General features: G+C 38.1%; 2 non-coding genes across 2 annotated transcripts; one reads left to right on the plus strand and one right to left on the minus strand.

Annotated features, from left to right (window-relative positions):
* The first annotated feature begins 234 nt into the window (after positions 1 to 234).
* On the plus strand, positions 235 to 343 carry LOC141588882 (small nucleolar RNA R71). The gene has a single exon (XR_012519848.1). It is a non-coding gene; the product is annotated as a small nucleolar RNA R71 (small nucleolar RNA).
* A 19,000-nt stretch (positions 344 to 19,343) lies between these two features.
* On the minus strand, positions 19,344 to 19,450 carry LOC141589187 (small nucleolar RNA R71). The gene has a single exon (XR_012520137.1). It is a non-coding gene; the product is annotated as a small nucleolar RNA R71 (small nucleolar RNA).
* Positions 19,451 to 21,159: the final 1,709 nt, after the last annotated feature.

Here is a 21,159-nt window from a genome sequence, read left to right on the forward strand (position 1 = left end):
GCAGTAATAGAATTAATGAGTGTCGCAACGGCACTCATTTCATCACTTTGCTTTCGCGAGTTTCCACGCGAACTCCCAAACTCAGCTCTATGGACTGCCATCTCCTCAATAGTGTTCCAACCTTTATTCTGACCAGTATTATTTTGGAACCTACCATTCGCAGCTGCATCCAGGATAACCTTGTAGTCATCATATAAAGAATTGTAGAATTAGTTGCAAAGGTACCACTGCTGGAAACCGTGGTGAGGGACAAACCGAACCAAACTCTTGAAACGTCCCCATGCTTCACAAAATTCCTCATCAGGTCCTTGCTGGAAATTTGTAATTTTGCTTCTCAAGGCATCAGTCTTTGCGAGTGGGAAGTATTTTTTGTAGAAAGCTAATGCTAGAGATGTCCAATCTGTGACTCCAGCTGCTACCCTATCAAGGTAGCGGTACCAATCTCGCACAGAATCCTTCAAGGAGTATAAGAACATCATCTCCTTTACTTCATCTTGGGTCACCCCAGCCGGTACAGGTATGGAACTGCAGTAGTCTGTGAAAATTTCCATATGCTTCAAAGGATCCTCGTCCGGTTGACCAGCAAACTGATTTCGCTCCACTAAATCGATATAGGAGGAACGGAATTCGAAATGACCATGAGTAGGGGTGGGTAAATCGTATCCCTTTGGAACATGATGCACTTGTGGCTGAAGATTATCATATATTGTAGTCATGATCGCAAAACTGAGAGTACTCAAGCCTTCCTCTCAAAAATCTGTCCTCTAACTGTGCAAAAGCAAAACTAGAAGCAAGAGTAAGCAACGGCCTCAAGGAACCAAAGTTCCTTGAGACAAGAAAAATAAACTAAAAATAAAGCAAACAGAATTACACCGTCTCCCCGGCAATGGCGCCAAAATTTGATACCGTCATTTTGTATCAAAATTTAATTTATAAATCCGAACTAAAACTATAGCTAGTGATAGTAAGGGTCGAACCACAGAGAGACAAGATCAATTCTATTTGCTATTTTTAATCTATTTAAGTAACAATTAAATGGGGGTTTTGAATTTGTTTGATTCTAAAGGCTAATTGGCAAAATAAGAAATTTCTCAAACAAGATAAAAGGGAGATCAGGAACTTCGGTTCACCATGGCTAAGGTCAGGTAAAAAAGGTAGCAGAGGTCCTGTAATACGGTCTCAGGAAATATGAGCAAGCCTTTCGATCAATGCTCAAATTTAACCTTACGGTCTTCTAATTTTCTAGAATTTCTCAAAGCTTTCGCTCAAAGGAAATTCCAAAACTAATGAAAACCTAACTTACTAATCTTTCAATCTAGCAAGACGGGTTTATCAAAAGAAAATAAGATCGATACGGGAGAAATCATACTAATAAATTCGACCCTAATTTACGCCATGGCTCACCTAGTTCCCAATCAAGATGATTAGCTACACATGATTAAAAATACGACAATTGCAAAACTAAAGACAAAGAATAAAATTGACATGATTGAGATTGAATAAAAGATGAAGGATTAAAACTGAATTACTTGAATATAAATTGGTAACAACAAGAATTAAATTGACAAGCAATAAGAAAAGAAGGAAATTGAATTAAAGCTTACTAAATAATTGATGAACAAAGCAATTGAATTGAAATCCGTAGTCTACACTTTCTTGTTCCCCAAAACTAGATCTAAAAACTTCAGTTGTTGAATAATGAAAAGCATAACCTAAATTATTGTTGCGTACTACTGATAAACGTTCTCCCCAAAAGTTAATTACAAGTGGGCTTTCAAAAGTCTAACGCGTAAAATAAATCACAGGTTCGCGGCTTGGTCGATCGACCAAGTGGCACGGTCGATCGACCAGCCAGTACAGTGATTCTCTTCTGCTGAACTTCCACGGTCGATCGACTGGAGATGTTGGTCGATCGACCAACTACGCTGTGCAGTAGCTTCTTTTCTCTTCCAAACAGCCTCTTCACTCCATGCACGCATCCCGAGGTGAACAAGTCCGAACTCCCATCTTCCAAGGTTCCATAAAGTTGCTTCCGGAGGACGATTTAAGCTTGATTTAGCTCACTTCCACTCATTCCTACAATAAATCATAGAAATTCCAAAGTAAACCGTTTCGGGAGAAATAGTAGCTTTAAGCTAACAAATACGCATGGAAATACGTGCCAAAACTGCAAATAAAGTGTATAGAATATGCACGTATCAGCATCTTCGAGTTCACAGTGACTCATCTTTAATCATCAACCAAATCACCAAATCCTGGAAAATCCGAAGTGAAAGCCTAGCACCATATTAGGCTAGGATAGATCAAGTCGCTCAATTCTTCGATCTGGTTACTTATCTACACCTGCCTTGCGAAGAAACCAGTTTGCGGACGCTCTTGCAAAACTCGCATCCTTGATTAACATGCCAGACGACATGGTTGAAATGCCTTTATGTATCGAACGGTGATCAGAGCCAGCCTATGTACACTTCCTAACAGGTGAAGAACAAAACTCAGAGGAACCTTGGTTCCATGCCATCCTCAATTTCAAGCTCAATGGTACATACCAACCAGATATGGATAAGAGAGGACAACGCGCCATATGCCTACTGGCCTCTCAATACCTCCTCATGCAGGGAGAGTTGTACAAAAGAACACCTCTTGGTGTCGTCTTGCGTTGCCTTGATCATTCACAGGCACATAAAATAATGGAAGATGTTTACGATGGAGAATGCGTTCCTCACATGAGTGGACCTATGATGGCAAAGAAGATTACACGTCTGGGGTATTATTGGACGACAATGGAGTCATATTGCATCAAATATATTAGGCATTGTCAGAATTGCTAGATCTTCGGGAATGTGCAACATGTTCCTCCCTCAATGCTATATACCATGACATCTCCTTGGCCATTTTCTGCTTGGGGAATAGACATCATCGGGAAAATCACTCCAGCTGGGACAAGAGGTCACTATTTCATTTTTGTGGCTATCAACCATTTTACTAAATGGGTTGAACGAGCATCTTACACCAGCCTTACAGCCAAACATGTGGCAAAGTTCATACAAACCAATCTCATCTGTCGATATGGTTGCCCACATAAAATCATCAGTGACAATGGATCACATTTTTAGGCCGAAGCGGCACAATTGTTAGCCAAATATAAGATCAAGAATCACCATTCCTCGCCATACAGACCTCAGACTAATGGTGCGGTAGAGGCAGCCAACAAAAATGTCGTCACAATCCTTAAGAAAATGATCGACAATTATCGAGATTGGCCTAGAAAAATACCCTTTGCATTATGGGGACATTGCACGTCAGTTAGGATGCCCACGGGGGCTACTCCTATCTATTTAACTTACGACATAGAATCTGTGCAACCAGTAGAGCTAGAGATTTCATCTCTGCGCATTCTACATGAAAGTCAAATTCCAGAAGCTGATTGGAAAAGGGATAGGAATGACGAACTTGTCCTCTTGGATGAACGGAGGCTACGCGCATTACATAATGTGCAAACATACCAAGCACGCATCAAACGAGCCTTTGATAAAAGGGTAAAACCCAGAAATATCTAGGAAGGAGATTTAGTACTCAAGTCAGTCAGAGCTCTTTTACCTGTCGATCCACGGGGAAAATTTAAGCCTAACTGGGCAGGACCATTCTTAGTCAAGTCCATACTTTCAGGGGGTACGGTTAAGATCACAGACCTAGACGAGAATGAGTTTTCAAATCCAAGCAACGTAGACCAATTGGAACGGTACTACCTTTAGAAATAGGATAAAACGCGCCTCGCGTGACCCACGTGCCGCTTACGTGACACGAAATAAAACCGGCCCTTGGCCCGCTAAAAAGCTCATGACATTTCGCTCTTGCGTTTTGACATTTTGACATCCTCATATCATCAAATAAATTAAATTGCACTTCCTTAGGAGTAAGTAAAGCACATGCTTATTTTCTAAGTTCATTACAAGCTCTTGCTTCGAACATTTATTCTTTTACATTTTCTCGAACTACGCACAAGATTTGATTTCATTTTTTCTAATGAATACGTAGGCAATCCTTCACTGGATACAACCCGTCATTTTAAGATGTAAATAGAAGGACATTTGCATGTTGCATTTGAAATTCGACAAGAATAAATAAAGAAAAATTATGAAAGTTTCTTAACTAATAAATATTTTATTTATTGTTCCATAAATAATAATAATACGCCTCATACATATAAATTTAAATGCCGAAATTTAAAATGCTAGGCTAGGATTCTAAAAACTAGGGGTGTTCATTGGTCCGGGACCGGACTGGACCAGACCAAACTCTTTGGACCGAAGACCAAATAAGGGTTAAGAAGTGGACCGAGGACCAGACCATATTAATATTGGTCCAGTCCGGTCTGGACCATAAAAACACGAGGACCGGACCGGACCAAATGGATCAAAGTGGATTAAATACTGTTGTCATTGACATGTTTTACCATATAAAACTAGAACTCGAGAAGTTCGTAACGATCAAAATGAGCAACATTATTTTCTTACAAAATTTAACTACATAATTATACATCTAATATAATATATGTAAACAAAGTAGAAAATAAAATCAATAATATTGCAATGTTAAAAATTCTTTTTTTATATAACTTCGGTCCATGGTCCGGTCCGCGGTCCATTCGGTTTGGTCCAGGACCGGACCGAAGACCAAAGTAGAGTAAATAGGTAGACCGTGGACCGGACCAAATAAATATCGGTCCGGTCTGGTCCGGACCAAATGGTCCAGTCCGGTCTGGTCTTTGGTCCGGACAACTGAGTGAACAACCCTACTTAAAACCCCACCTTTTATTACAACTTGAATAATAATAAATAATACTATTATAAAATGACTAAGCTATTCTTCCATTTTCCCCTTGCCTTTGTCATCCTTGTCATGATTCTTGTCTCGACCATGAGCGGGACGCTCTTGTGTTATCTCCGACCTAATCACCAACGGTCGTTCTCGCGGTCTAGCCTTCCCATTTCGATCCACCACCATCTTCTCAGCAGAAGCATTCTTTGGTTCCTTCAATGGACGAAAAACCCGATATCCGGCGTCTTCATCATCAGTCAAGTGACTTTGGTTCTCCTTCGCCACTTTACGTATTTTGCAGTCTACAGGCTCATGCTTCCTTTGCTTCTCACGCTCCTCAGGGGTACTAGCTTTTCTCCACTACAGATATGAGTCAGATACCCATAATGAGGCAATCAACCGGTACAGGTATGAACCATATATTCCTTTGGGCCCAGCGAATAGCCCGCTCCCGACAAGAGTACGTAGTATGCGCCAAGGCAGTTTGAGGGACAGTGTCTAGCTTCGGGATTTTCTGTCTTAAGCCCACTTGCCTCATAAATCTCTCCGGAAAAGTATGGACCATGAATTCCAAGCCAGGAACGCGAATGGACCGCGTCGGATCCAAGGATGATACTCTAGTCACTGACCTAAGATGCCACCATGGCACTATCCACCTGATCAAGGGGTCGCCTTCACTGTTCAGTTTATTTTCCCAATAATTTAACACTCGAGTGAAGTCCACCATGTATAGCCTCGTTCTCATTGCAATCGATCGAGAGCGATATCCTATCACATCAACTGGGGGCTCGATCAACCGCAACCTTTCCATTAGCCAAATCTGCAAAGAAAAAGAGATGGGAGTCAGTCCCATATTCAGCCAAAAAAAAAGACGAAAAAAAAACACGGCCAAATAGGACAAAAGACGGGTTCTTACCTGTAAATATAATAGGACTCCCAAGATAAGACTTCTCGCGGTTCGCGTTCCTATTGTCCAAACCAAGAATGGTCTCCCCTAAAATCAAGCATGCAAGGCTCCTGCGCAGTTCCATTTGCTCCACTATGCCTAGAAATCGAGGGTCACCCCCATCTTTTGGTCCACATGCCCTAGCAGGATATAGGAATGAAGAAGGCATAATCCATAAGCTCGGCGCCTCGCCACATAGAAGATAGTAGGGTCCTCCCTATTTATAAATCGATCAACAAATTCAAACATGCGGACACCTTTTGAGGTCACAAGATGGTCCACCTCACCCTTGGTCAATCCAAGCAAGTCCCTAACTATGTTTTTATATCCTTGAGCGCTAGGAGGTATAACCGGAACACTTTCTGCATCCCATCCTCCAACCGCAGCAATTTCTTCACGAAAAAAGACAAATTTCGCCCCCCGGAAAGGCAAATACATGGAAATTCGAGTCCCAATATTCAAGACAAGTATCCAGAAAGGGCCTCATAACCTTCACTAGCTTTAAACTTATGTTTGATCCCAAATTAAAAGCACCCATGTCGTGTTTCTCCACATTTGTGAATTCATTCGTCCACTCCTTAATGCGATTTTCAAAGGCATCCATGTTTTATTGGAAATTTTGAGAAATTTATAAGAGATTTTATGTAATAGACGAGATCGAGGAAGAGAGAATTGTGAGCATAGAAGCTCAACCGAGGTCTCTATTTATACTATTCGCTGTTTCCTAATTTCAGCCAAGGACGAACCAAATGGACAGAAGACGCAGCAGTTGCTGCGCCTCTTCGAAGGATCACAACTCCTGCTGTGCCTCTTCCCCAAGTCCTTTCCCTCGTTTGACGACCGTGGATCTTTCCTAATTCCGTTTTAGTTAAATTTTCCTATTCCTATAAGGATTTAATTCGGTAAGTCCGTGTAATTGCCAAATTTGTGTTTCCTAATCTTTACGGGTTTGCTTTTCGTGGCAAAATCAACATTTTCGCCATATACACACACTTACTCATTTTTATTTTCTTTTTCTTTTCGGGGAATCATTTCACTCCCTCTTTTCAAAATGTTTCTAATACACTTAGACATTTCTTTTAAATTCTTTTTTTAGGGGGTAGCCCTCCCTACCATCCGGTCGCGTCATTTTTGTCCATTTTCGGGCACCTTTTTTTCATTTTTGTCTATTTTCGGGCACTTTTTTTTTTCTTTTTTCTTTTTGCGCTTATGTAGGCCATTCATTTAAGTTTTAAGTTAAGTTAATTATATTCTTTGCTATGTGATTTTCTACGTGAATTTCGATAGCATGACGGCGTAAACCTTCACATGCCAAACCTGTTTTTAAGCTAACCTGCAGATACAGCAAACACCCAGCAGCAAAGGCACACATGCCATCATATATACAACCAAAAAAGAAATGTACATCAAAACATGGGCTCCTGCCCAAAGTGACATCAAAAGAAAGTGTACAACAATACAACAAACAGCCAGCTAACTAGTCCTGACGACCCCTTAGCTCAGCTACCGTCGCCTCAAGAGCAGCAATATCAGCATCTCTAACCTCGAGCTCTCTCAGGAGGTAGGCCGTCTCCTCTTGGGACTGCGCCAGCTCACGCTCCAAGCTACACTCCCTTTACACAGAAGAAATGGAGCAATTTTTTACTTTACTTCCCTACACAAAATTGGAGATAATAAAAATAAGAAACGGGCACAAAAGGTTCATACCTGCCATCCCGAGCCAGCTGCAAGGGCCTAAATGGTCGTAGTTTACAGCCGGTTGGCCATCCTCCACGGCTCCACGTGCCTGGACGGTGCCACGTTCATTCAAATACAGAGAAGGTTCAAGAAAATGCATTCATATGTAAATAAAACATAAAAGACAGCCAAAGCTGGGGGCTTACCCTCGTCACGATGTGCTGCCACTCGTGCAGACCAGTGTCTGTCACTGCCTCACTAAACTCCCGGATCTCTGAGATCGTCGTCATGCCCGCCGAGTCAGTGTACTTGTAATACCAGTCCTATTAAGGACCCGTTGACCGACCTTAGACACTTATCTTGACCATCGGAAACCTTACAAGTGATGACAGGTGACGATGTCAGCTTTGGCTTGTGTGTTAGTCGATCTAGCTGAGGCTACTCAATCGAGTAGCTTGGGAACTCGATCGAGTAGGGTTCACTTGATCGAGTAAGTTAGTTACTCGATCGAGTAACGGGTTTGCAGCGGGGAATTATAAATCGATAATCGTGAAACCTCAAATCATTTCCGCTTCTCTTTCCTAAACCTAGATGTCGTCACTCTCTTTTCCCTTCACCATAATCCCTTTCTTTGAGGTCCTTGAGGATGCTTATGCCATGGGGATGGGATGCTTGAGTCGAGTAGCGGTCTTGACGCCGGATTGCTATGTATAGGTATGTTATCGTCATCATCATCGTCATCGTTGTTTCAGTTGTGTTTGTAGTGATAGTGATAGATGATTGTACTGTTTGTATAGGTGTGTTGCTTGGTTGGTTGGTGTCATGTGTTCGGACGCGAAATCGCTGCGGTTGGCTAAAGGTAGGTTCGCCTACTCAGTATTATTGGTTGTCTAGAGTGTCTTTTAATATGGTTTGGTTGATGTAGTGTCAGTATGGTTGATTGATTGTGGTAATTGATTGGTGTTGTGTTGTTTCGATTAACGTTGTTATGGTACAACTCATTGTGATTGTTTGTCTATGGTTCTTGAGGTGCGTCCTCGGCTGAGTGGAGTCACTTGCGGGAGTGGCTTCAAGCCCATAGTTCACCCTCAGTGGAACCCGCCACGGGAGGGATGTGCACATTAATGGACATGGGTTTATCGCTCGATTTGATGAGCGGGCTTAGGTGGGAATGGCTGTGATCCCCCACTGGCAGGGCTGGTCCTGTGGACAGTCGGTGATGGTGATTGGTTGGAGGAGATGCGGTGTATGTATGTTTTGTTGTCCTTGTGTTGTGTCTATGGTTGTTGGTGTATTTCCTCAGTTACTGACCTTGTGTGGTTTTGTCTTGTTGTTTGTTTCTGTTGTGTCTGCCGTGATCCCTTATGGTGAGCAGTCAGTCTGAGCAGGTTGTGATCTGGATGTTAGCTGGGTGCTTGGCGGGATGAGTCTTCAACGAGTCACGACAGAAGTAGTTCACATAGCTGATAGTTGTTTTGAGTTGTATCTTTTATATATCAGTAGTTTTGTTAATCACTTGTAATATACTTAATTGTTCTTTTATCGACACTTGATTATTACTGTCCTCGGGCAACCGAGATGGTAACGCTCTTATATGCTATGGAAGGTCTTGTTAAGGCTCCTTGGTATATGGGGGTGTTACAAAGTGGTATCAGAGCGACGATTTTGGAACCTGTAACAAATGAGCCTAATGAATGTAGAGAGTCTAATAAAATGAACCTGGTGTATGTATATTGGGAGCCCCAGCTGATGCTATATTTTGGGTGAGTAGGTGCCCTCATTTCAAAATCATGGCCCCATTATGCTTAAGGCAGTCACCGGTTATGGGATATTAAGTCGGGAATTATGTGCCTAGTGTGTATAATGGTTATGTTAGAAATGTTTGTGATGGAGCCTCTGTTAATGCTAGTATGTGTAACTGTGATGAGAAAACGTGAAAGTCTGAGGTTGAATGAAAGTAGCTATGAAAGTAGTGGAAGTGGTGGAATGTTTATAGTACGTAATAGTGTCGTGTGAAGTGATGATAATAATGCTTCCTAAATCGTTATTTACGTAATAGTTATAAAGGAATTGTGAGTCTTGCATGTGGTGATAATAGCGATTTCTACAATTATCTATGCGTGTTGGCTTATAAAGGTGTTGCGGGGCTTGGGTATGTGATAATAAGGAATAGTAAGTCTTGGTAGGCGTGTGAGTACGTCAAGGGATGATAAGTTTCATGTTGCATGGTAGAGTTTATCAAGTGATAATTAGAATTGCAATGAATAAATGGATGAGTACTTTTATGTTATGGCATAGTTAAGTTGAGTAAAGTAGATGTTAATTCGTGGTGATTTGATTTAATTATTAGTAAGCTTGGATGATAAATGATGGTTTGATGTTAGATGAATGCTAGAGTGATATAATTATAAGTTGTATTATTGAAGTTGCAAATGCATGATTAGAAGTAAAGTAATGTGTCAAGTGTATGTATGAATAAGCTAATGATGTAATAAATCGTTTTGGGTAATGTTCGTTATAAAATGAAATATTATGTATCTGGTTGAATGAAACCGTTGTGTTACAATTGGGTAGTAATGGCGCATTGTAAATGAGTGTAATAATCGGTAACGATTTCCGAATTTATTTTGGAATCGACACGCATTGTTGTTTTGCAGGAACCGTTACTCAAACTCGTAACTTTTGACCTCGTTTTATTCTTGCCCGACCGAGTAAGAGTATCTACTCTATCGAATAGATCTCATTCGATTTAGTTAGGAAGCTATGACATCGAAAACGTTGGATCTGCTAGCGAAAACTCGACCGAGTAGCTCCAACTCGATTGAGTAGAGGCCACTCGATCGAGTAACCTACTTACTCGATTGAGAGTCAGTGAACAGTACCCGGGGATTTGCGGGATCCTTATACCCTCTCCTATATTATTTCTTCTTATTTCCTATCTACACAAAACCCTAAATCTCTAAATCTCTCTCAAAGTTGCTCTTAAAGTTGTGATTTTTTGCTTGAATCTTGTGTTTTCTTTGCTTAATCCGTCCTCCTTACTCATTAATCATTCAAGGTAAGAATGTTTATCCTATTTTCTATGTTTTAATTAATTAGAAGCATGTAGGATGTTGGTGTTTGCTGAAAAATCGATTTATATGTGCCAAATCTTGTCTATAACTGTTGTCACATGATTTATTTGCTTCAATTTGTTGCTTGATGCTAAATATATAAAAATCGAATCAATTTGGGGGAAAGCATGAGTTAAAATTTCTAGGGTTGGAATTTTAACTTGAATTTTGATTGTCTTTTTCATATGAAAGGGGGAAATTGGGTAATGTATGTTATGGGTATCATATTTAAAGTTGATTTTGATGGTTTTTACTCAAAATTCTGCCTTAAAATTGTTGGAGTTAGTGTCCTCCACAATAGTGCGTTAACATAATAAATCTCATTAATGGAATATCGTCAGATATTTAATTATTTGATCCTTGTAAGTTGATTAACGTAAATCGATAACGGTTGGCTGACTAGAGTTTGACGTTATTGTCGTGAGACGACGATGATCAACTGACCCCTTTCGGTCACACCTATAGGAACGAACCCCAATAGACAACTAATTAATTGTATGAGATACAATTTATTTAGTCCCTTGATTTGTAGACTAAAAGGTTAGACAATTATTTTAAGAGAGAATTCGAGTTGCGAACTCGAGGAACGGCAGTTATTATTTAATTATGTGATAATTGAATAATAAATTTTGGGAGACGGGTTTTAGTTAATTAACTGTTAATTCACTAAAATTGTACTAATTGATTAATGTGATTCATATTAGTACGTAAATAATATGTGTAGTGGTACACGTATATTTACGGAGTGATTTGGACGAATTAATTATGGAAGTATTTAAACATGAAACGATGTTTAAAATAAAATTACACGTATTTGTGCGACAAATATAAGAACCAACATGGACCCGTAAATGGGCATGTGGACCGTGTAAAATAGAGTAGTGGATGATTACTCACATAATCATTTCACCTTATTTTGTATACTACCATAAGTTATCTTATATAACATTTTGCATGTGATGTAAGATGAAAAATATAAGACAAAGTTTGTCCACTCCAACACTCCATTTTCCACCCGCCACTTCCCTTCCTTTTTACTCCATCTATTGTTCATTTCTTCACTACTTCATTTTTGTATGTTTTGCATGTGAACAATATCATTCATCTCTCTAAAATCAATTATCCATCTTTACTAAGATTGTTAGTAAATAAATTTTATTACTAAGAGAGTTAGTAATATTACAAATAATATCAAGGGTATAATATTAACAAGTTCTAGTAAAATACTTGTTATTATTTTTGGGTAAGTTCTTGGGTGCAGCAAGAAGGAGATCTTCTCTTTGAAGATTAGTAAGGAGGATCATCCATTTGGAATAAGCTCAAGAACAAGCTAGTAAGGTGAACTAGTCTGTGCCTTTTTTACCACAAAATCAATGTAAGGAAATTGTTTTTCCTTATACTTTCATTTTTATGCTTTCATATTAGCATGCATGTTACATAGATCACCTAAATGATAAATTATGAGATAATTTAATTTTATTAGAGAGTCTAATATGGATCTTTGATCTTTCAAGTGGTATCAGAGCTTAGGCTTGTAATTTGCGTGTTGATTTTAAGCATTTTAATGAATAATGAGATAATTTATAAAAACTAAAAAATGGTGTTAGAAGAGGTTTTAGCACGAAATTTTTGGGACATGCATACCTACTTATCTTAAAAGGTTTGTGGTTAAGTTTGGTGATTTTTGAAGTTATTTTGCTATTTTTAATGATTTGTGGTAGAAAACCGAGTCAAAATGTCGCATTTTAGTTAAAAATTGACTAAAAATAGTTAAAAGTTGATTCGGTGCATGGATTTTTTATGGTATTTCATGCATGTTTTCTACTGATTTTATGCAAAAAGTTGGAGGTTGGTTCAAATTTTTTGCATGTTTATTGATTTTATGAGATAAAAGTCGATAAAAGTGAAATTAATTAATCATAATTTCGAAACATTTGATTCTGCCCATGATAAATTTATGTACATTTAAGAATATTATTTAAATGTTAAAAGGGATTTTGCATATGTGTTTTCACTTTGTTTTGATGTTTATTGGTTTTAGTGGTTAAAAACCGATAAATATCGATCTTTTTCTTCATAAATTTTATCCGGATTTTTGGGGCAATTTTTCTGACTCTGTGATGTTCTTGGGAGTGTTTCAGAATACTCAAAATTTTTGTTTTAATTTATTGGGTAATTTTTCAATTATTTTGGATTTTTACTTAAATATTATGATTTTACCGATTAAATTAGGAAAATATCAGCAAATCAAACTAATTATTCATCATAAAATTAGTGAGGACTTATTTTGAGGTTCAAATCAGTTTGAACAATTAGTTTAGAATTAAATGAGATTTAAGAGTTAATTATTGATTTTTACATGTTAAAAATCGATTAAATCCACAAAAACCGAGATGGATACCAACGATTGATAGATATGGCGATTTTGGCATCAATTTACAGCATTTTAAGCATATATATTTAAGTTGAATGAATGATTGTCATTTATTTAAAGTATTTATCTTGTTGTACCTAGTATGGCCTAGTTTAATTTTAATCGTTATTACCCGAAATGAATGGGAATATCGATTTGTTTGTAATTAAATACGATCTCGTATCGTCGGTTTGTAATTAATTAATAGTTTTATTTATTTTATTAATTAATGTATAATAGGAATAGCTATGTAATTCAATTGTAATAGTTATTCTTACCGGCGTTTCCAAAAGACGGATTACAACGAGACGGAGTCTATTTTTGGAAGGTGTTCCAAATCCCACAAGGAAGAGCCACTTATGGAATGAAGAGGCAAGGGACCAAGGAGTTGGTTTCCGAAATGTAATAGACTAGTTTTTATTAACTAGGTGGCCATACTAGGATTTATTCATATGCTTACATATTTGCTTGTTTTATTTTCGCGCATGCCAAAATCGCCATTCACATGCATTTTATTTTCGCGGTTGTCAATTCATATCATTTACATTCACCGAATTAATTCACGTATAAGGAATTTATGACTAAATTGACAAGATCTCTCACATATCTAAAATTGAGATTAGCCTTACCAATTAGTAACACCTATGAATCTCTTGTTCATTAGAGCCACGCTCGCCCAAGCGGGGTGTTCTCTTTTTACCTTGGGTAAGTAGGGTGGTAAACGGTTATCACACGCTAAAATTGGTTGGACTCAATGGGATATAAGATGGTCTTGTGTTCCGGGGCTAGTAGATGGATTTAAGGAAATTCGTCGACTAGGAGTTCTAGAGGTAGAATTAGTCAACGTGACTTACCGAATTTACACAATTATGGGATGTTTCGCCCAAGCGATGCTCATTTTTGTTTAATATTTGGGTCTTGGAATCATTTATATAATTTAGTGGGAGATCATTATATAAATGTTAAAACTTGTTAAAGATGTTTCAAAAGTAAAATTAAAACATTGAATGTTAATTTTTCCTATTTTTCGTTCATTCTCATAAATGTATGACATCGCGCACTTCATCCTCCTTTCTCTATTTATTGTAATACTTGTTTCATTCTTTCATAGAAAGCGGTTTTCTTAAAGGAATTAATGATTGGTAACATGATTTACCAATTCACCTACATAAGCTTACAAGAATTTTTGTGATTATTATACAACTTAACGTCCATACATATTAAAAAGGGGTTTTATGTTGCAAACTCATATTATGAGTTTAAAAGGAAGTCACATTTTAGCAAGAGAGTCTTGATTTCGGAAGTGACACCTCCGTCATGAAGATGACGTATTAGTTTTAATTACTCAAGAGTAATTCAAAAGTTTAAGAAAAGAGTTTTCAAAAACACAAAAATACTCCAAAATGATAGCGTCAAATGGCTCACTTCGAGAAAGGCCAAATTGATTGTTTATGCGCTAAAGAGTTTAGACATATGATGACAATTGAACGGTTAGGTAGTCCAATTTCGCAAGAAGTTGAGATTTTACCACATGTTGCACTCACTTTATAGTAATTCACTCTTACTAAGTGTATAAAATATCACGAATGACTTGAAGAGCGGACTTCATGAGATTCATTTTTTGCTTGATTGAAGCAAAGAGGAATGTGAAAGTGAGTGGGAGTTAAGAAGAATCAACCCTAGATGTATGCGATAGAACAAAGTTGAAAGAGACATCTACTCAATGGATAGGCTAGTCCCACTATCTTGGTATGAGATACCAAGTACGGGTCATTTCTTTGTAAAGAAGTTTACATGAATTAATAAAACGTAAGACGTCTAGCATAGGACATTTTTGTATCGAAATGGTGCTAGAGTAGCAATGATTTCGATAGGGACAAATGTACCTAAATTTGGTTTTAAAAGAATGTAATCATCTATGTTTATACATAGAAGGCATCACTCATGTGATTTAAAACAAAAGGTTGTACCTACTCCTATGATAACTTGGTGGTTGGTTTAGACCACTTAAGTTAGAGGAATTTTACATTCTTCACGAAAACTAAATGTTATACTATCTTGTAGATTTTAAAGTCTCTAATCTGGTGAACCCAATTGACCAAACCTCAAGTAAAATCGTTTAAACAAATAAACGATAAGCACATCGAACAACCATTTGATTGAGAATCTTATGGTGTGTCTGCATAAATTATGTTTTCTTTTGCAGAAAAGAAACACAATAGTGAGGTGATTGACCATAGACATACGGATGTGTAAGGCCGATAGTTGGTAATATACATACTTGGTTACTTTTATCGTATTGTTAAGTAGATATGAAAACCTTGTATCTATTTAATAAGACATAAAAGTGATTTTTGAAACGTGTTATATTTTCAAAATGAAGTAGTAAACCAAATGCACGCCAAGATCAAAATGTTGATCAGAAATTTCAAAGTAATGACTTTGAAGGTGAAATGGGTAATAATCAAGTAATGACCTTGATGATCACTAAGACGATTGTGAACCAGTTCACATACACCTTCTCCTTGGGAAACCATAGAGTATGGTGTAGTCAAGTATATAAACCAAACTTTATGAGATATAGTTTGAGGTTTTTCACAATTTTTGTAAGCTATTTTCTCACTAAAAGTTTAAAACCCGACTATAATAGCCTAAATGACTCCATATGAGATATGGATAGGGAGAGTCCCTAACTTGTCTTTTTATACATTTGGGATCATAAATGTTTATGTTCAGAACCAATTGGTGTATTTGTGAGGGTTATCCAAAATTGAACCACTTGGTTTTTACTCCTCCAAAACGAGAACAAAGAGTTTGTGGCTCGTAATGCTGTCTTTCCAGAAAGATTTTCATTTTCTGGAAGACAGAGTGGGAGAAATTTTGAACTTACGGAAGTCCAAGACCCACAAACTGAGTACAATGCAAGAAGATGTTCTTTATTGAGGCTCAGTGGTGAGTACAATGCAAGAAGACGTTCTTTATTGTGGCTAAGTGGTTATAAGGAGATAATTTTGCGATAATATTGCGTTACTTTTCAAAAGTGACGAATCTTAAACCCTCATCAAAGGCTTTTCTATAGTATGAACTCTATGTAATAGCGTGTCACCATGCAATTCGAATTGATCTCCTTGCTCAAGGAAGGAAACACGAGATGTTTTCGAGACTTGATTTAAGGTGAATACTTTGGTTGGTTACCTTGATCTTGTCGTAAAGGTTACATAAGATGTTTAAAATTTGGGCTTGTTATAGAGAGTTTGTGACAACCCAAATGCCTTTATCAATTCGTATGGTCTTAGCAATATTGCCTCTCATGAGGATGAGATTAGGCAAAAGGATAATGAAACTTTCTCCTTGATTGTATCTTATGAAGGGAGAAGTTTTGTTGATGTTGTCAATGCTAAGAAGCCTAGCATGCTTGAAAGATCCCTTTTGTGATCTATATACGTCAAAGAGTTGGAACTTTGGGTTCAATCATGTAGTCTATCAAAACGGTATTACTCGAGTGTCGAGATAACATGATGATACATGGAGTTTAGTGGGAGCTAAAGTGAGTTTCTTAGTCTAAAATATGTGCTTGACATATTATTGACTAGAAATGTAGCTAAGGTGATATTTCTTAGTCTAAAATATGTGTTTGACATATTAGTGACTAGAAATATTCTCGGGTAAATACTTGAGAGTATCATGGCGCATCTTAAATATCCGGATCTAATGAGATAGATCTCCATGGATACTAGCATCTTAGTCAAGAGACTTATGTGATGAAATTCTTGACTCGTTCAAGTTGTTGAACAACTTAATATGATCTTTTTGCTTCCGCTGCAGGATCTATTAAATATGCTAAAAGCTGCTCTCGTCGGGACTTATCATATTGAGAATATGAGAAGTCATTACCAATCATTTCCTAGTGAGTGTCACTGATGTGACCATAATTGGCGCATATTTAGCCCTCGAATTACCATTGTTTCCATGCTTTTTAGTGCCTATTTGGGTCATTTCTTATCTTTAGTTCTTTGTTTTGCATATTCTTTGAGATTTTGATCCCTTGGTAGGAAAGGAGTAAGAATCTTGCATTTTTATGGCAAAACGAGGCTAAATTGATTGTATTCAATGACCAAGCATCAAGAAGAGACAAGACTAGAAGGCCTTTGTACATATCATAGTAGAAGAGCAATGTTGAGAAAGGATCCTTGCGTCCCCAAGGAAATCCCCAAGGAATTTATGAAGAAAAGGGAAGAAAAGAAGAAGAATTGACGCCGACCAACAATCCGAACGGATTGTGGATAATCCGTCCGTCGGCCTCAACAATCCGAGCGTCCCTCCTTGGAATCCGCTCGGATTCCCCCTCAACAATCCGAGCGTCCCTCTCCTGAATCCGCTCGGATTGCACAGCCAAATCCGGCCGTCCCGACTCTAATCCGCACAGATTCCTGACAAAGACGGATTTCATTCTTCAAGCTACGAAAAGACAAGCCCTTCTCTCAGAAAATACCGGGTCCTCCTTGCTCAACTTAAAAAGTGTAATTACTAGTTTAGCCCTTAGTTAACCCTAATGCATCCTCCCTAATTTTCACTATAAATACCCCATTAGTCTAATTAGAGGAGCATGTTCTTCTTATCAATAATTAGTGTAGTTAATATCAATCAAATCTCTCTTCAATATTGTAATCAAGTATTAATCAAGTTTTAATCCAAGTTTTAGTTCTTTAATCTCTCTCTTGTTCTTCCTTTATTTTGGGTAATTGAAGATTATTTGGGTTATTATTGGGAGATTGACAACCTCTCAATCTAGGATTCAAGTACTTCTATTATTCTTGCTTTATTATTGGAATCATTAGTAGGTATAATCTCTTAATCCCTTTTTAATTATTGTTAATTACTTTCATTTATTCATCATGTTTCATATTGTTGGTATCATTGACAACCTTGCTAGCATGATCAACATGATAATGAGTGAGTAGTCTCTTAGCTAGGGTTTAATGGGTGATTAGGGAAAACCATCATGGGGATGATTCATGCTTAAATCAATATGCTTTCATATCTTATTTGCTTGCTTGTTTTGATCTCAACTCATGCACATGTTATATTTGATGAAATGCTAAGCCTATGAATCCTTGCATTTACTATCATCTTCTATCTTTTCAATGAGACTTGTAAGACATAACCCAACTCGAGTCTTGTTAGATCATGCATGTGTTGAGTAGGAAAGATTAAGTCGACTTGTAGGTGTTGTACAATCTAATCGATTCGGCTCCGGGACCCAAACTTTCCTAGGATTGTAAGATATAACCCAACTCGATCCATCACAACAATAATTGCTTGCTTATAATTTGAGAACATGTTTGTATGATCATATCCCATGATTCCTCTATGACCCCATGACACCCTAGTGCTTTTAATCAATTGTTTACACCCCTTTTTATTCATCTTGCTTGTTTATTTTCATTGTTATTCTAGTTTAGTAACCTTCTACTCCAACTCAATTTGTGACACCCCTAGACACTACTAGTTACAATAGAATTCTCATTTCAATACCCGTCCCTTGGGATCCGACCTTTACTTGCCTCTTTACTAATTGTAGAGTTGTTTGTGAAGTATAAATTGTGTTTTGTATCGATCATTGACCAACGACCACATATACTTAATTGTGAACACGAAATGGACCCGATCAAAAATGGCGCCATTGCCGGGGACGGTGTTTAATTGATTTTAGATTTATTTTATTGTTTTTAGTTGTGTCTTTCTTCACCTTGGGGAAGTAAAACTCCTCAAGGTTTGTTCTAATTGTTTTCGAGTTGTTTGATATTTTGCATGTCTAGAAGGTTACAAAGTGATTTGTTACCTTTTGACCGTGAAATCGAAAGAACCTTGACGAATAATAGGAGACTTGTTAGGAGGAATTTGAGAGGTGATGGTGAAGTTGTTCAACCCACTAGTGAGTTTGTCAATCCTTTCGCAATAGAAGGAGAAGAAAACCCATTACACAATACCACACAAAATCCACCTACAATGCCTAAATTCTCGTCACACTCTATACCTACCGAGGAGAATCTACCAAATGGTACTCCTACACCGCAACATCTCACCGGTAATTTTATTGCCAAGTCCGCCTTCATCCAACTAGTTGAGAGGAGCCAATTCGGGGGAATGCCTAGTGAGGACCCTCATTCTCATATGGAAACGCGATTATTGTGATGCTATCTCTCAAACGGGCGTGACTCAAGACCAAATTAGATGGGTCTTATTTCCTTTTTCGTTAATCGGCACCGCAAAGCAATGGTTGAAGGGCCTTGATAAGGCCACCCTTGGAATAGATTCTTGGAAGAAGTTAGCTCTAGCTTTCTACAAAAAGTTCTACCCACCGGAAAAGACCAACATGCTAAGAGCTCAAATTACGGGTTTTAAGCAAAGGGATGACGAATCTTTGTATGAAGCTTGGGAGCGGTTCAAAGATGTTTGTCGCTCATGTCCTCACCATGGACTTAGCGAATGGTTTTTAGTGCAACAATTTTGGAATGGTTTATATGAAGATTCAAGGAACATTCTCAATATGGGATCAAATGGAATGTTCACCGAAGTTGATGACAATCAAACATGGAACAAGATTGAGGAAATGGCGGTCCATAATTCACAATATAGTAGACCTCGCAAGGCTACTAGAGGAGGAAAGCATGAAGTGGACTCCGTTACTCAATTGGGTGCTCAACTTAGTGCTCACATTGACACAATCAACTTGAAGTTTGAACAAGCTATAGCTAGACTTGAGGAAAACTCGAAATCATCAAAGCATCATGTCAATGCCATGACGGCATCCTCATCAATCCCAAGTGGGATATGTGAGAATTGTGGAACTTTGGGTCATGACCCAAGTGAGTGTAGGGGAACAACCGAACAAGTTAATGCTTTCCAAGCTTACAAAAGTGGTACCCCTTATTCAAATCTTTACAATGAAAACACCAAGTTCCATCCAAATCTCTCATACAAAAGCCAAAATGTTCAAAACCCTCAAATAACATACACTCCACCACCCATGAGAAATCAAAATCAAAGACCCTTTTACAATCAAAACCAAGGTTACCAAAATCAAAATCCATACAATCACCAAAATGACCAAGGTTTTGATGTCCAAAAAGCGGTTCTCCAAATGCAAAAGAATCAACAAGAATTTTTCACTCAAATGCAAAAAGATAGCCAAGCAAAGGACACCACCATCAACAACATTCTAGCTCACACCAAGATGTTGGAAACACAATTGACCCAACTAGCATCTTCAAGCTCACAAAGACAAAAGGGGCAATTACCACCTCAAAGTAATCCCCCTAGACATGAAACGGTTAGTGCCATTCACTTGAAAAGTGGTACAAGGTATGAAGCACCGAAGAAGCAAGTTGAGGATGAAGTTGTGGAAGCTAGTGAAAAGGAAGAAATTGTGCAAAGCCCCAAAGAAGGGGAATCATCAAAAGAAGAAATTTCAAAGAAAAATGAAGACAAGGCCAAAGAGAAGGAGCCCATTGTGATTAGACTTCCTTTTCCAAGTCGTCAAGCCAAACCCAAATTTGATGATCAACTTGGAAAGTTCATGGAAATTGTGAAGAACTTAGAAGTCTCAATTCCTTTCACGGAATTAATCAATCACGTACCGGCCTATGCAAAATACATGAAAGATATCCTCACAAAGAAGAAGTCGATCCGGAAACTTGAGACTATCGCCTTCACTAAGGTGAGTAGTGCAATACTTCAAGGGAGTTCACCTCCAAAGTTAAAGGATCCGGGAAGCTTCTCAATACCGTGTACCATTGGCGACACGATGATCAACAAACCCTTATGTGATCTAGGGGCTAGTGTGAGTGTCATGCCATACTCGGTAAGTAAAAGGTTGGGAATGGGAGAGCTTAAATGCACCAATATCACACTCCAAATGGCCGATAGATCGACGAAGACACCATTAGGAATATGGGAAGATGTCCCCGTGCGAATTGGGAAGTTTTTCATCCCGGTAGACTTTGTCATAGTTGATATGGAGGAAGATTCCAACATTCCAATCATCTTAGGAAGACCTTTCCTACACACCGCGGGTGCGGTGATTGATGTGAAACATGGAGAGCTCACTCTAGAAGTGGGAGATGAAAGCATAACTTTTAATCTTGACAAGACCATGAGAGCTCCTCGTTTGCATGAGCCATGTTTCATGA

Source organism: Silene latifolia, chromosome 6, assembly GCF_048544455.1.
Source record: "Silene latifolia isolate original U9 population chromosome 6, ASM4854445v1, whole genome shotgun sequence".
Lineage (NCBI taxonomy): Eukaryota > Viridiplantae > Streptophyta > Magnoliopsida > Caryophyllales > Caryophyllaceae > Silene > Silene latifolia.